Source organism: Serinus canaria, chromosome 11 (assembly GCF_022539315.1).
Source record: "Serinus canaria isolate serCan28SL12 chromosome 11, serCan2020, whole genome shotgun sequence".
Taxonomy (NCBI): Eukaryota; Metazoa; Chordata; class Aves; order Passeriformes; family Fringillidae; genus Serinus; species Serinus canaria.
The window spans coordinates 8,496,736-8,511,361 of NC_066325.1; the positions used below are offsets into that span (position 1 = coordinate 8,496,736).

The 14,626-nt window shown below is 40.6% G+C and overlaps 1 protein-coding gene across 1 annotated transcript in view; it reads left to right on the forward strand.

Annotated features, from left to right (window-relative positions):
• Window positions 1-14,626, forward strand: part of TENT4B (terminal nucleotidyltransferase 4B) — a 41,029-nt gene that overhangs the window by 1,011 nt on the left and 25,392 nt on the right. The gene's annotated exons all lie outside the window — the stretch shown is intronic.

Sequence of the window (14,626 nt, forward strand, 5' to 3'; positions counted from 1 at the left end):
AGCCTCCCGCCCGCCGGGGCGGCGGCTCCGCGGGGCCGGGGCCACACGCGTGCGGCGACGGTGCCCGTGTGCATGCTGATGGGCGCGGGCACGCCTATCCGCAGGGACCGGGGCCCCGCCGGCCCTCCGCTGTCACCGCCCGTGCACGTGTTACACCCTGCCGGCCGGTGCCGCCGAGCTCCTCGGACACGGCGTTCCGCTGTCAGCGCCTCTTCGCGCTCGGCTCGGTGTTGTCGCTGCTGTAGCGCCGGGTGCTGCCCTCGCTGCTCACGCACGTGCGGCGGGGCCGGGGACAGCACAGGGCCGGGAACGGGCACAGGCACAGGGCCGGCACGCCTGCCCTCTGCAGCGCTGTCAAGCTCACCTCGAACCCTTTGTGCTGCCTGCGGAACAAATGCGTGGTAGGGACTAGAACTTAAAAAAACAATAATCATCTGCTGCTGTCAAAAGAAAGCGCACAGACTAGGTAGTTTCTCGGGGAGTGTGTTTTCTGAGACCTGATTGAGAAGGTATGCATGCAGGCAGGCACCTGCTCTCAGAAATAAACTTCCACGCATTTATAGCGTGCAGTGGTTTTAATGTGGGTTTATTAATGGTTGCTATGGATCTCTGACTATGGAATGCATATGCTGATCTGAATGTTTTATCATTAGTGTTTTTGTGTTGGCTTAGGTCTCATCAGTTGGCATTGCATGATGAGCCCACAGAGAAGGAGGACAGGCAATCCCCTATCTTCTGTTTACCTGAAAACTGAGTCCTCCCGTTTTTTTGAACACAGTGATGCCTTTTGATATGGGCGATGCCCTGGATAAAGGCCATTTGGTAATGTCTGTGGATTTTTTTTTTTTTTTGTAAAGTTCACGCTTTTCAAAACATAACCTTTGCCTTGAACCCTTCAGAGTCTAGATGACGGAGGTGTATGGTTAGAGTTGAAGGCCTGGCAGAGCTCACTTTAGAAATCAGTAGTGATTTAGTTGCATGAGTTTTTGTGTGCTCAGCTTGTACCTTAGGGTTCTTCAGTCTCCTCACACAGGAAAGCATCCGCCTCTTGGCCTTCTGAAATTGCTGTTCTGTGAGATTTATCAAAATGACTATTCAAATTTGCTGATCGTTTTGGAAGACTAGTTGTTACCACCTCTGGCTGTTTCCTAGCCAGCTCCTGTGTTACCTTTACTGATGGGCTTATAATAAGTCATACAAGGACATGGCAGAAGTGTACTATTTTAAGTGTTTTAGTCACTGTACCTTGGAACATCCTGCAAATTTCTTCACTCAACTTTAAACTAATGTGTGTAAAACATAGTAAGTACTGAGTTTTTTAAAGTTAGTTTTTGGACTCTGGTTGTATTTTGCCTTGTAACTTATTTACTTGGAGGCCGAGGAACATTTTTAGAAGAGCTTTACTCTCTCTGTGTCTTTAAATTTGTAAATTTTTTTCTGTATTGAAGATATAGGGTGGATAAGGGTAAGTTTCAACAAGACAGTAATAGTAATAATAATAGGATGAAAAAAAGAGTGAGCTTCAGCAAGAGATTAATCACAATAATAACAACAACTTTCCCAAAGTATTCAAAGTGTTGCTAGAGTTGAATTTTGGTGGAATCAGTTTCAAACTCCAAGTGTTAGGCCCTTGTGGAGTTTTTTTTAACAGTATCAAGACATACTCAGATATCTTAGCCTGCATGTGTATTCACTGTCTAGTTGTGGCATATATTTACATGATGCTGAGCTTTTGTTTCAGCTATTTCCTTTATTCAAAGCAGAGCAAGGTAGAGTGTCTCTCAAATACACCCCTACATTGCTTTTCCTAAATTACTGAAGTTTCCTTTTTAAAAAGCTCTAACATGTTTTAGAGGCTGTTGGCTAACAATCTTGAATGAAAAATTGTGGAAATAGTTTCTAAAAGGAGCAGAAGCTTCCTAGGAAAGTCTAGGCAATGCCTAGGTCCTGTGAAGGTTGCAGTGTGACTGACTGGCTGCTGGGGTGTGACCTGAGGTGCCCCAGGTGACCTGAGGTCCCCTCCTGGACCTGGGGTGTGACCTGAGGTGCTGCCTTCTCTCCCCACTGCAAGTTTCTCTTTATCAACTGTCTGTTCTCAGGCATCTCTCTGCATTTTGAGACACTGGGCAGTAAGCACGTGTAGAGAGGTTTGTAACCTAGCAAATGAGGTTGTTATTAGAAAAAATATTTTAAATTTGTTGTTTCCAATGTAAATTTCCAAAATTGTGTTGTAGCAGTTAATGGGGGAAAAAGATATCAGCATTGCTATTATATCATTACTTGTGTGTTAACAGGTATCTTTTTCTTCCCTGCTTGTAACTATGCAAATTGTGAGAAAGTGGTAATGGCTCTCAGTGCTTTTCCCTATATATCATCCTGGAATTTTGTTAAATTGATCACTTTAAACTTTGACTCTTTGGAATACAGCAGAATTGTGGAACAGTCCCACCTTCATCAAGATGAGACCAGATTTCCTGGCAAACACAGCTGAAAGCTGACATGTGGCATTCACATTTCCAGTGCAAGGATGTCACTTGTGTGGATGGCTGTGCAAAACAAGCTCTGAATATGCAATTTTATTGATCAGCTGTCTGGAAAACCAATCCAATAATTTTTAGCAAGTTGGACAAATTTTGTAAATGCATAACAGTGTGCAACTAGCTGTCTAAAGATTTAGGTAAGGCAAACATGTTGAAGTAGAGATTTTGGTTACAAGCTAAGTAGCAATTCTGTTAAATCTTGATTTTTTTTTTTCTGCCAGGTTTGAGAAATATACCCTCTTAGTTAAGGCTATGTACACATATAAAGAAATAGTCAAATAATTAAAAAATAACTCACAACAGTATTTGGTTTGGTTTCAAGATAGATTTTTTCTGAAGTATGCACAATATTCCTAACATTTTCCTGTTATGAAATACATTCAATTAAAGGGAGTTTTTGCTCTCTTGGAGTTAATGGTGCTGTTGTGTACATTGTATTCTGGCTTATCTTTATTATTTTTCCTTAGTCTAAGTTCTCAGACTTGCAGTTCTATTAATAAAGCAGGTGTTTGCATGACAGGTACTCTATTGTGTTGTGACACTCTTAACATGGTGATTTGTGAAATATCACTGTAAATCAGCTGTGTAGTGCTGCCTGCAAGTTGCTTTGCACCAGTCAGAGTCAGCTTCCATGTCTCACATCCTCTGGGGACTGTCATCAGACAGCAATTCTGTCAAGAACAGATAATGCAATATATGAATGAAAAGTTTCACAGCATGAGAAGGATGTTAGTTTAATGCATACCTTTAAAGAGTTAAATTGGGTTTGCCTTGGCAGGGTAGTTAGTAGCAAAACTCAAGGATGAAGGAGGATGTGTGGGTTGAGGGTTTTGGACGGGATTCTCTGTGTGTGTGTCCATGTGTGTGTGTGCGCGTGTGTCCCAAGGGCAGCAGTAAATAATGTTAGTAGTGTCGCAATTAGAAAGAAAGAAAAAGTATTTGGGATACTGAAGTAGCTATTTTACAGCTTTCACCATATTTAGATTGAGCCTGGCTAAAATGTTAGAAAAGAACTGCTGAAAAGAGAAGCCTTCAGTGCAACAAAACCCAAAAATAAAGACTTGCACTTAAGTTTGGCCTATTTATTGTAGGTTTCTGTGATTCTTGTGCCAAAGGAAAGAGCCCAGTGCTACACAGTTCCCAGGAAGGAGATGTGGATTTGGGACTCTGTAGGGAGCTGTTTTCACAGTAATCTAGAGCTGAAGGCAAGAGCTCAGTTAATGTGTGAGTTTAAGGAAATAAATTTGTGGTGTGTGTGCTGGGAAGAAGCATTGATTAGATAGAAAGATGCATTTTGAAATACTGAATGCACTTTTTGAAGTACTGATGGAAACTTTGCCACGAAAGGGAGAGAATCCTGTGACCCCCACAGGAGGGGGTTGCACACACAGAGGTGCAAACACTCTCACACTGCTGAAGTGGTTGGCACAGACTTGAGCAGACTTCTGCTTGTTTATAAGGTTTCTCAGCATGTTGCCCCGGATTGCAGAGGGTACCATGAAATACAACCATAACTACTTTAGAGAAGAAAATAGCTTAAAGCCGTAAGTCTTTGCTACAGAAATTCCATTATAAGTTTTCATGTGAAGTTTGTCAGCTTCTCAGATCTTTTAGTCTCATTTTTGAAAGAAGCAAAGTGCATTAAGGCAGACACAAACCCATTGACCCAGGTGTGAGCTGACCAGAGGACCAGGAGCCACGTTAAGGCAGCTGACTGTCATAACTTACCCTGCATGTCCCTGGCTCTCTGTTTGCTCAGGCCCTTGCATGCTATCAGCCATGGGAGTATGATTTCCATGTGGGCTGGAGCACAGACAGAGCTGAGGGTGATGTGAGCAGAACAAGTCTGTGAACCTCCTGTGAACCGCAAAATGTAAAACCAGCTGGAATGCCTGACTTGGGGGAAATCTAATAATTTGTGTTGGTTTTCATCATATACTCTTAAGTGCTTAAATCAAATGCAGGGTTGTTGCCTGATTTACTGTTTCATTACTTGACACAAAAGCTTAATGTAGGTGAAACAAACAAACAAACAGATTTCTGGTGAAACAGCAAGGTGTGTGCATGCACCCTCTGTTAGGATAGTTGCACGTGTTTTGGATTTGGTGAACTCATGTACATTAAAACATAGGCTGCAGGTGAATTCACTGTGAACATCACATATGTAAGAAGGAGTTATTTGGAAAAATCCATAGACATGAATCTGCTTGCTGCCTGAGAGAGCCTGCTGGAGCAGCACTCAGTGCTTGCTCCATAGCTGCATGTGCCGGCTGCGAGGTGCAAGTGCAGGGATGTGACTGGAGTGCAGATCCTTCCTTGTACCCGCCTGATGAGAGCCACTGTCACTCTCTGTCTCGTCCTGAGTCATGCCACAGCACCCTTCTGGCAGTACCCTTGTGACAGCTTGTGCAGCTCTTGGAGGCAGTCAGCTGTGCTTTATGGAAGTGAAACCGAGTATTTCCCCACAGCCTCCTGTAGTAAGAAATGCCTTCTTTTGGAAGGGCTGGGGGAGAGAAACAGGTTTACTAGGGATGAAGATGTAGACTGAAGGCAGTTTGATAAAACATTCTGAGAAATGTATGGTGAATATTATATAACAGTATTACTTGAGGTTGCAGGATTTTGGAATGGAGCCAACCTTTCAGCGTGTTTTGTTTAAACAGTTTAGGGAGGACTTCAGAGGCTGCCGATTTCTGCATGTGCAAGAGAACAGCATGTGGATGTATTCTTGTGAACTGTTCTGTTTTCTCCAATATTCATATCTTCTGTTTGGGACTTGGATACCTATTTACCTTGGAGTGGCTATATAAGGAACACAAGTTTGGCAGACTTTTTTTTGGTAGATGGAGATGTCTATATTAAGTAATAGGAAGAGTGTGTCATTCCCTCTTGTGTGCTTGCTGATTCCCAAGAGCTGCTGTGAGTTTTCTGCAGCAGTATGCATTGAAGAAGAAGGATCTGTTCACCCTGTATCTCTATTAGTGTCATGTTAAACTGTGTTAAAGTTGTAGCTCTTACTGTTTAATTGTCAAACTGTTAACATAAGGTCAGTTTTAGGAAGCCTGGTATCATGTTGTCAGTCCCAGGAAGCACAGATAAATGGAGACCTGTATCATGAGAGCACGTTATTGCTTTTCTCTCCCCTTCAATTTTTTTTCTGCTCTCTCCATATTATACTTTGTTCCTGTCCGTTTCTAATAATTTATTTAAAATTAGAATGTTAAATCTGTTTATCATTTTGAGGATTCACTTTGGAAAATTTAAATGTGGTTTTCAGAAGCTGTGTGCATAACTTTGCTATTAAAATGATAGAATAGGCTAAAACAGGAGTACTTAATTTTTTTTTTAATTGATCTCATCGTGTGGGGGTTCTGAACACATCTTTCAATATGGTGTATGTGCTCCCAAAACCATGCATATGCCAAAATTTCAGAGATGACTGTTGCTTCAAAGCTTTTTGTTTATATTGTATGTGATGTAAAACAGTGGTTCCTGTGCTCTCCTTGCTGGATGTTGGAACTGGCAGCAGGAGCAGAATGCAGCCTAGAGCCAGCTTAGGTGTTGTATTGAGGGAGGGAGTTGTGCTGGTAGTGATAGAGGAACACAACCAGTGCAAATCTTGCATAATACATGAGATTTGCATATAAGCAAATAAATGCTATTGCTGTTCTTAGTAGGCATTTGGAATGCTAATTTATTATTTGAACATGCTGGGAATTCTTAAATTATGAGTGTTTCTCTTTTTGAATTATGTTTTTGGATGAACTGCCAAAGAGTGCTCAAAATGTCACGAGTATTTCAGTATTACTTTCTGTGCCTTTGCCTAGAAATGGGGGCTAAAGGAAATATTTCTATAAGCAAGAAAAAGAGGAAAACTGCTGAAGTCAATATGAGCTGCAGATGTTTTTCCTAGGCTGCAAATAGCTATAGCAGGAGCAGTTTGAACTTCAATCATTTTGTAACTTTAAACAATAGATAAAACAGCAGGAATTTTTTTCCAGCAATACTATGAACTTAAGATATCAAAACAGGAGACAGACATGAATCAAGGGAACAGAACTATTGTTTATATGTTTGTACAAAACTCTCTCCTACACATCACTAGAGCCAGTATAAAGCTTCCCAATACCTTTGTATTGGTAATACTGGTGTGTTGTATCATAGCCATGCAATCAAGGTGTCACTATTGCTGCATTCAGTACAGGTTTTCTGATTCTGCCTGTCCCTGATAGTTGTCTTCCTGACCCTTAAAGCTGTGTCACAAAAGCTGTGTGACACTGAGCCACACAGATCGTGTCCCTTGGGGCTGCCAAGCTCTCAGGGTGGGTCATGGGTGGGAGGGCAGCTCTAGCACAGCAGCCCAGAGTGAGGGTGAGCTGCTGCCTGACTGAGGCTGGGGTTGTCTTGCGCTGGGATGCAACAGCATTTGTTATTTTCTTCCTCCCATGGCAACAATTAAGATTATTTGGCAGCCCTCGCTTCAGATCAGCCTCTCTGACAGTCTTATAACATCTTCCCCGGTATGACATCTACCTCTGACTTACTGAAAAGTGATGTTCAGTGGAAGAGGCACAGTGTTGCTGCAATGGCTTGAGAAGGCTTTATGGTGTGGTATTTTGCATCACCGTACTGTAGTGCCTACATTGTGCAATTTTTTGTTTTGCATTGCATTTTTTAGGGTTTTTACTGGACAGCAATGGTAGCAGAGACATAAAATCAAAGTCAGTGTTTGTGCACCTCCACTCTTCTGTCTTGTCAGTGTGATCTCTTATTGGAGAAGTAGCCAGCACTGTATTGAATATGTTAAGACAGCATGGAGGAAATAGTATTGTGATTAATTAATAGAATATAACATATAACGGGACAAATCCAAATATTAAAATCCTCTAGAACTTCTAAATCAGGGAAATGAGGGAAATTCTATGATAAGTGAGAAGTGTATAGGTGAGTAGCAACATTGCGTCATCACCTTCACTTGGTGTAGATTTACTTTCAGTTACATTTAAGCACACCCGTTCAAAGTGTCATATGATTTCTTACAATTACTTTGTTTATGGATGCAGCAACACCTGAAAGAACTTGCATTAATCTGTCACAAATATTAAGTATAGATAAGCCTTTCTTTGAATGTCTTCTAGAATACAGCATGCAGCAATGCTGTGCTGTAGTTTGAGTGATGACTAAGGTGATGATCTTTCTGTTTGAGTCACGGTGTATGGTCTCAAGACAGGGAGTCCTTAATCAAAGCTTGTTGACCCTGCCTGACCTCTTGATGCTGTGTTTAGGCTAGACTGAGGAAGTGTGATAACTTGCTTTCTTAATTCTCACTGTTAATTTTAGAGCTGTTCACTTCCTATGTTACTTCAGGAGCAGCTATCTTTTCCTGTGTGCTACAAAAAGCAAGTTGCTTTTGTTCTGGTTTTGAGGGGTTTTTTTGTTTGTTTCATTTCAACAGGGTTGTTATAAAAAGTATACTCCTTTCTATGCATTTGCATTCCTCCCCCTTATCCCTCAGTAAGATTTTTGCTTTAATCTAAAGTATGCATATCATTCCCGAAAGTGGTGTGAAGGACTTGTGCATTGCATCTGGCTTTATCTCTTATGTATTCAGAGGCACTCCTGGTTGGCAAGCTTTCCACAGTTGCCAGTTAAAGTGTTGAGTTAAACATAGTGTGGTGAAGGAACTGTCTTAATCTGAATAATGGCCATGATTGCAGATCACAGTCTTAGGTCCCAGTACTGAGTCAGGCTAAAAAAATTAGGTCCTAAGGTTAATTTTATTTAATTTTTGCTTTGTTCTGTCACACTCTCCAGTTGGGTGATTCAACTCATATGTTTGAGGATCTTCTATATACTCAGCCTTCTGGTTGTGCTTCAGACTCAGTATCTTACACTCATTCATCCATGGGGAATGACTACTGTAGTAGTCATACTTGGCAGGTACTCACATGAGAAAATTTTCATGTTGATTTTTGCCCTGAAGAACTAGTTGGTTATTGAGGTAAGCAGCTTCTTTACATGTCCCTCTGCTTCCAGCATCAGGTGGAAGAGAAGTTTGCCTCATCTAGCTGTTAGATTGCTTCTTATGGGATAGTTTTGGAGATGAGGCAGAAAGGACAGTACAGTCCTGCTTCTTTTGCTCTCTTGTAATTCCTTTGTGCATAATGTGCATTGTTTTCTAGCTGAATTTGAACTAACCAGTGATCTTCTGAAGCTGCTGTTGTTACAGCCTGGACAAGGGGCACATACAGTAGGTAAAAGATAAAGTTTCAATGGCAGTAAGTAACAGTGTCAGCTCCTGGCGTAGAAATACCCAGGAGTAAAGAAGAGAATAACTGTATTAACAAACTTCCTCCCTTGTTTTTTGTGCAGTGTGGTATTTGCCTGTAGGCAGCAAGTCACTGAACATTATATGCTGTAATAGTTCACTTCAGCCTTTGCTGCTCTGAAGCAAACCTGCTGCAGACGTGCTGAAACTTGCTCTTTCAGTTGCTATTGATTCTGCACTTTGTGGAGCTCACAGCTCTTATACCTCTCTTACAATTGGTCAGTGCTGCATCTTCTACTCATTTGTTGGGTACACAGGACACTACTACATAATCTTCTAATTATTTTTAGAGACTGTTTCCAGCAAGTGAGTTGGATGAGTCTGAGGGTGTTTCTGAGAGCTCTGCACAGCCTTTCACTCTGCATTTGCTACTTCTCTTGGAAGTGCACAAATGGAAGTGCATTTTCTACTTCTGTTGTTCTGTGCACACATATGTCAATGCACATGTGGATGGTGTGAGCAGTTGTGCCAAGTGAGGGATGCCCCATCCTGGAGTGAGTTCCAGTAGTCACCTTTGTGATACTAGGTCTGAGTAAGAGAGTCCCCCTTTTTCCATCCTGTGCTGATTTTTCTGTCTTTGTGTCCAAGCAAAACCCAGCACTTGAGGTAGCTGTGTGAAATCTTTACTAAGTCATCTTTCAGTGTGGATTGCTCTTTTAACATTTTGGATTCATGGGAAGTATGCCAATGCAGTATTTTCTAGTATTTTCTCTACTAAACTATTTCTTGGTAGTTTTCTGACAGATATACAAGCTGAAGCTTCAGGGGAAATAAAGAATATAAAACCCCATGATTTGATCCACAGGGTTAGTCAGGGACCAACTTCTCTAGGTACTTGGAAGGATGAGATCTGTCACCTACATTAGAAGAAGCATTTTTTGCAGCTTAAGCATGCATGTTTATCACTGGGCTGATAGAGGTGAACATGGGAAACATTTTCTGTGATCTGTTTAGGTACTGTCCTTTTTTGATTGTTATTGTTTGTAGCTTTCTATCCTGTGACAATAAGCAGAACAAATGGAGGCTGTTGACTCCAAAATACTTTGCAGTGTTACTGCTCCCAGCCCATGGTCTTTCTGGTAGCTGTGCATCCTGCCTTGCAGATAAGAGTATCTGAGGACAAGAGAACAAATCAGAATATGAACAAATAGTTTCTAATATATACCTTTAAGGGAGCATAGTACTGCATCATGAATCCCCAAATACTGCATTGTTTAATCTGAAGATAGTTCACTGTGCACACCCCTACTTTAAAGATAACAATTCATCAAAATAAAAAGTTACCCGAAATGTTCCTTGTACCTTTGCCGTAGTGAGTGTGATTGTTCCTCCTCTTTCAAGGTGCACCAACTGCAGTTGCTTTTAAGCATTTAGAAGTGAGAGGGGGAGCTACATATGTGATTTTAATTTTGCCTGACTGTGACAGCAGGGCATCTAAACTTGTATTGGTACTGTAGGAAAGTGTCACCAAAGTAATAAACGGTTGATGCCCTTGTTTCAAAACAGGTAAATTGGGGTCATTTTTCATTTTGCTCAGGGAATAGAAATTTAACCTACAAACTCAACCTTATGGTTTTAATTGTAATTGTAATAATAGCTTTAGATATTTTCATAAGAAACTTGGAGCACTTCTGATATAGGAAGTGTAGCAAAGTAACTTGGGGCTCAGTTTTGTAATCCTCGATTGTTCCAAAATGATGTGCAAAAATCCCTTCTCTTTAAAAAACAAACAAACAAACCTAAAAAAAACTAAAAGAACCCCCCCATCCAGAAGACTGTGAATATAAGAAGATGCTGGAAAGGCTTAGGAATCTGCATTGACTTTCCAGATGGCATACTGGCACTTCAGATTTAATTTGAAAATGTTCTTATTCTGGAGCTGTAAAGTTATTAACGAACTGCAACTGTGGCTAGCTATTGGACTTCATATTTTTATATTATTTTCAGTTTGATCCCCTGTTCCTGAAGGAGAGGTGTTGAGAGTTTTATTCTGTTCCTGGTTCCCCTGCCTAGTGAGCAGTTCCAAAGCAGGTTTGCTGCACAGATGGATGTGCAGAGGGTTTCTGGAGCGAGCAGGGTGTGTGCGGGGTGCGTAACTGATCTGTGCAGCCAAGTGGGGCTGCAGCACTGCTGGTGGGTGGGAGCCCCGAACTCAGACTGCCTTTTGTCTTGGCTTCCAGGTGAGCAGGGTAGGCCTGGCATTGTGGTAGTGTCCCTTCCTTCTTAGGGACTGCTGTGGGCTTGTTTGCAGTGGACATTTGAGAGTGTAAATCTGCTCTGATGGAAGGAGACAGGAGTTAATAATTACATTGCTCTCCATTCTTTCATTTAACTAATCTTTCAAGTCAAATAATTTATCAAGTCATAAACAAGAATATTTGCCTGGCAGAACCCACTGTGTGTGTGTAAGTAGAGTTTTGTCCATTCTGTTCTATGTGAGAAAACCCTGTGCAAGGCTTCCTGGGCTTCCTGTTGGGTGACCGGCTGCTGTGCACATGGTGGCAAAAGTCTGCTGCAGGTTTTTTGCTCCCATTAGAGTTTTCAGGGAGAGTTTTTTTCCCAAGCCTGTTATCCTCCAGCAGTACTCATCAGTCTGCTGGGAGTGTGTTAGTCTTGCCTCTGCCCAGATAGCATGTGGTGCCAGTTAACAGAAGGTCACAGATTGTTTGTTTATGTGATAATATTTACTACACTAGTAAAATAGAAGCAATATACTGGAGCTGTATAAAGATCTGTGCTACCTGGCTTTATGGAGACAGACAGAAAGGCAGATTACCTGACCTGCTGTTGCCTTCTGGTTTGGTTTAATGGTAACACCACTGGTGTGATTTGCAGAACTGATGTAATTGACCTTTATTTGCTTTAAAACTCCCTGCTCATCCCTGTTATGCTGGTTCAGAGGGGGTCAGAGCTATTTGTGTGTTACAGTAATTTAGTAGATGCAGCTTTTGTTACATCTCTAGTACAAATGCAAATGTTGCTGTTTTACTAGGAAAGGTTAACTACTATTAATTGAACTACTGTTGATACTGATAGCTACTTTTACTTGTTAAGCTCTTGTTTTAAAGCAAACTTATCAACTGTTGTTTGGTCTTTCTGAGTATTTTTTTAAGCAAAGGGAATTGGCAGGCTGAGGAAATCCTAATTCCCCACTGTAGGATAAAGATACCTTCAACTTCTCTGTGGTTTTAAATGTTTGGAAATTAACCTGAAGCTGTAATTGCAGAATATACAAAGTGCATGCTAATAGTTGCACTTTAAAGCTTTGGAAAAATATATATCTGTATTTTAAATGATGAGTTTGCTCATCATTTAACTGCATAGTCTGTATGTGCAACTGTTCCAGCAGACTAACACTGATTTTCAAGCGAGCTAAAGAAAAACAGTGTGGCTGTCTTTTATAGGAGATGTTAGAATTACTGGTGTGTTTTAAGATAATTAGATATTACTAGAGTTGAACTCTTTGTCATTATGAAATAAATCAGCTTCTTCCCATTGCTGCTCTTCCCACTTGTTTTTCCTGCACAAAACCTTTTTCTCCTGCTTCATCTTTTTGTTTTGTAAGTACTTTTTCTTTCAGATCAGTTGAGGTAACAGTTCCTCTTTTTTTTTTTTTTTTTCACTGCTCTGGTAGCAAAATGCATCTTCCATCACCTGAGGGAAGAGAAGCAACAGACTCTCACAGCACTTGCTTACAAAGATGGGAAGGAGGGATGACATGGGGATACTTTCCAGGGAAGAAATAGAAGGTTATTCCCACACATGCAGTGATTCAGCGAGATTGTTTTTATGTACAGTGTGATTGAAAAAAAATAAAAAGGCAGTGGGAAGTAAGGGTATTTCTCAAAACAGTCTTTCCAGTTGGCATTTGATGTTTTTGCTGGAAATGCTGCAAAAAATAAAGAGCAAGACTGAGAATGCATATGGCATGGATTTAAAAGGCAGTGGATTAGTTGCCGAGTTACACTTCAAATCACTTAGTGGTAGGACTAATTCAAGCATCTGATTTATAATTAAAGTTCAGTAGGATTTTTCCCCCTCTTGAAAGACAAATTTCTGTAGGAAGAATTCTAGTACATCCAAGTGTACTTTAGGAAAGCAAAGCACACAATGAAATATATAAACAGACAAAAAATGCTCTCTTTTACCTTGGTAGGAAAAGAGTCTGTTACATCACTTCTGACTAAAAAATATGCTTGGGAATTTTAGGTAGAAGTAGCTCAAATAAGTTTAAAGAAGAGAGCACTGATGCTGATTGAAACAAAGGGTCTATAAAATAAATAAACTGGGAAGATAGAGATACCAGTTTAAATAATTAAAAAGGGCTGTCCACATTTCTTCTTTGTCCAGTGTTTTAATATCTCTACTACACTATGCTGTTTCCATACAGCAATGCTATTTTAGTGCCTTTTATGATGCAGTTAAACCTATAAGTTAATGTAAAATACAGAACATAGGTGAAAAAAAACAACATTAATTTGAGGGATTTGGGGTCAGTGGGTGTTGACTGGAGGAAGAAATAGGCTTTCAAGTGTTTGCACAGGATAGAAAGTGTAGGTCTTGTAGTGTAAATTTAGTGACTTTTTTTCCCCCCCCAGCATTTGAAGAAACATGCATAACTATCTCCATGTTTTCAAAACTCAGCATCAGCATGATCAGATTAATCCCAAAATACTTTAGTCCTGGAAATAAGATCAGGGTTGCTAAATCATTTACATATTTGTGGAAATTTTGCTCTCCCTTGGTCCTAAAAGGCAATTATTTGAATTTCTCAGCAGATAACAAATGTTAGTTAGAAAGGGCAAGCTATTCTTGGGTAAACCCTGAAAACTACCAGAGGTGATTGCCAGGGGTGGTTTTTTGGGTGTAGCTGTGCCCTTTGAAGTTCTGCTTGCATCTTTCTACCCTTTGCCATCTTGGGGGGCTCAGGGGGTGAGGGTTCCTCCTTGGGCTCCCCACAGCTCTGAGAAATGTCTGCTTTACCTGAACTGATAAAGGTGGTGGGATTGAGCTTGGCTAACCCTGCCCTGGATGGATTAGGTTGGTTTGTGTAATCCTGTTATAACAGACTCTGTGTCTGGGAAGTCAGGCACTGGTAACAAACACCTGGGCTAAAATGGACAGGGACAGGTAAAAACCTCATTTGCCTACCTGTCTGCGGAGGGAAATTCTCCATTTGCACCTTAGAAACTGTTTATATAGTGGATATCCTGATTTTTAGTGATGTTTAGTGGTTCCTTATGCAGTGGAATACCTATTTTTTTTCTGCATGTCTGTTTTTAGTTTAACTGTGAATAGATGGTCTGTGAAACTGTAATTCAAATGGGAGAACTGAAGGAAAAAATGTGTGATATCAAAAACCTAGCTCCTTAAGCTGGTTTTGTCAAGTTGCTATTATGGACATGTTTTGGGATGTTTGATTTTAAAGCTCCTGTAGGGCATATATGTCTCAAAATATGGTTACTGTGTGGCATATAATATATTGATATGGTTCAGTAATGAAAGATAAAAAAATTGATAGTCAAAGTCTCTTAGGCTTTTGAAAATTGTTTCCTTTATTATGCATAATTTTATTTTCTTATGAGGACTGATGTGTCAGTCACCATGAAACTTAAGTACCTATTAAATCACCTGCAAATGCAGTTAAGTGGTTTTTTTTCAGTAGCTTAAGCCAGCAAATATTAAAAGGATTTGTCTGCTATGGAGGCCCAGGTGGTAGGGAAAGGACCTCAGCAGATGCTTCATATTTACAGTTCCC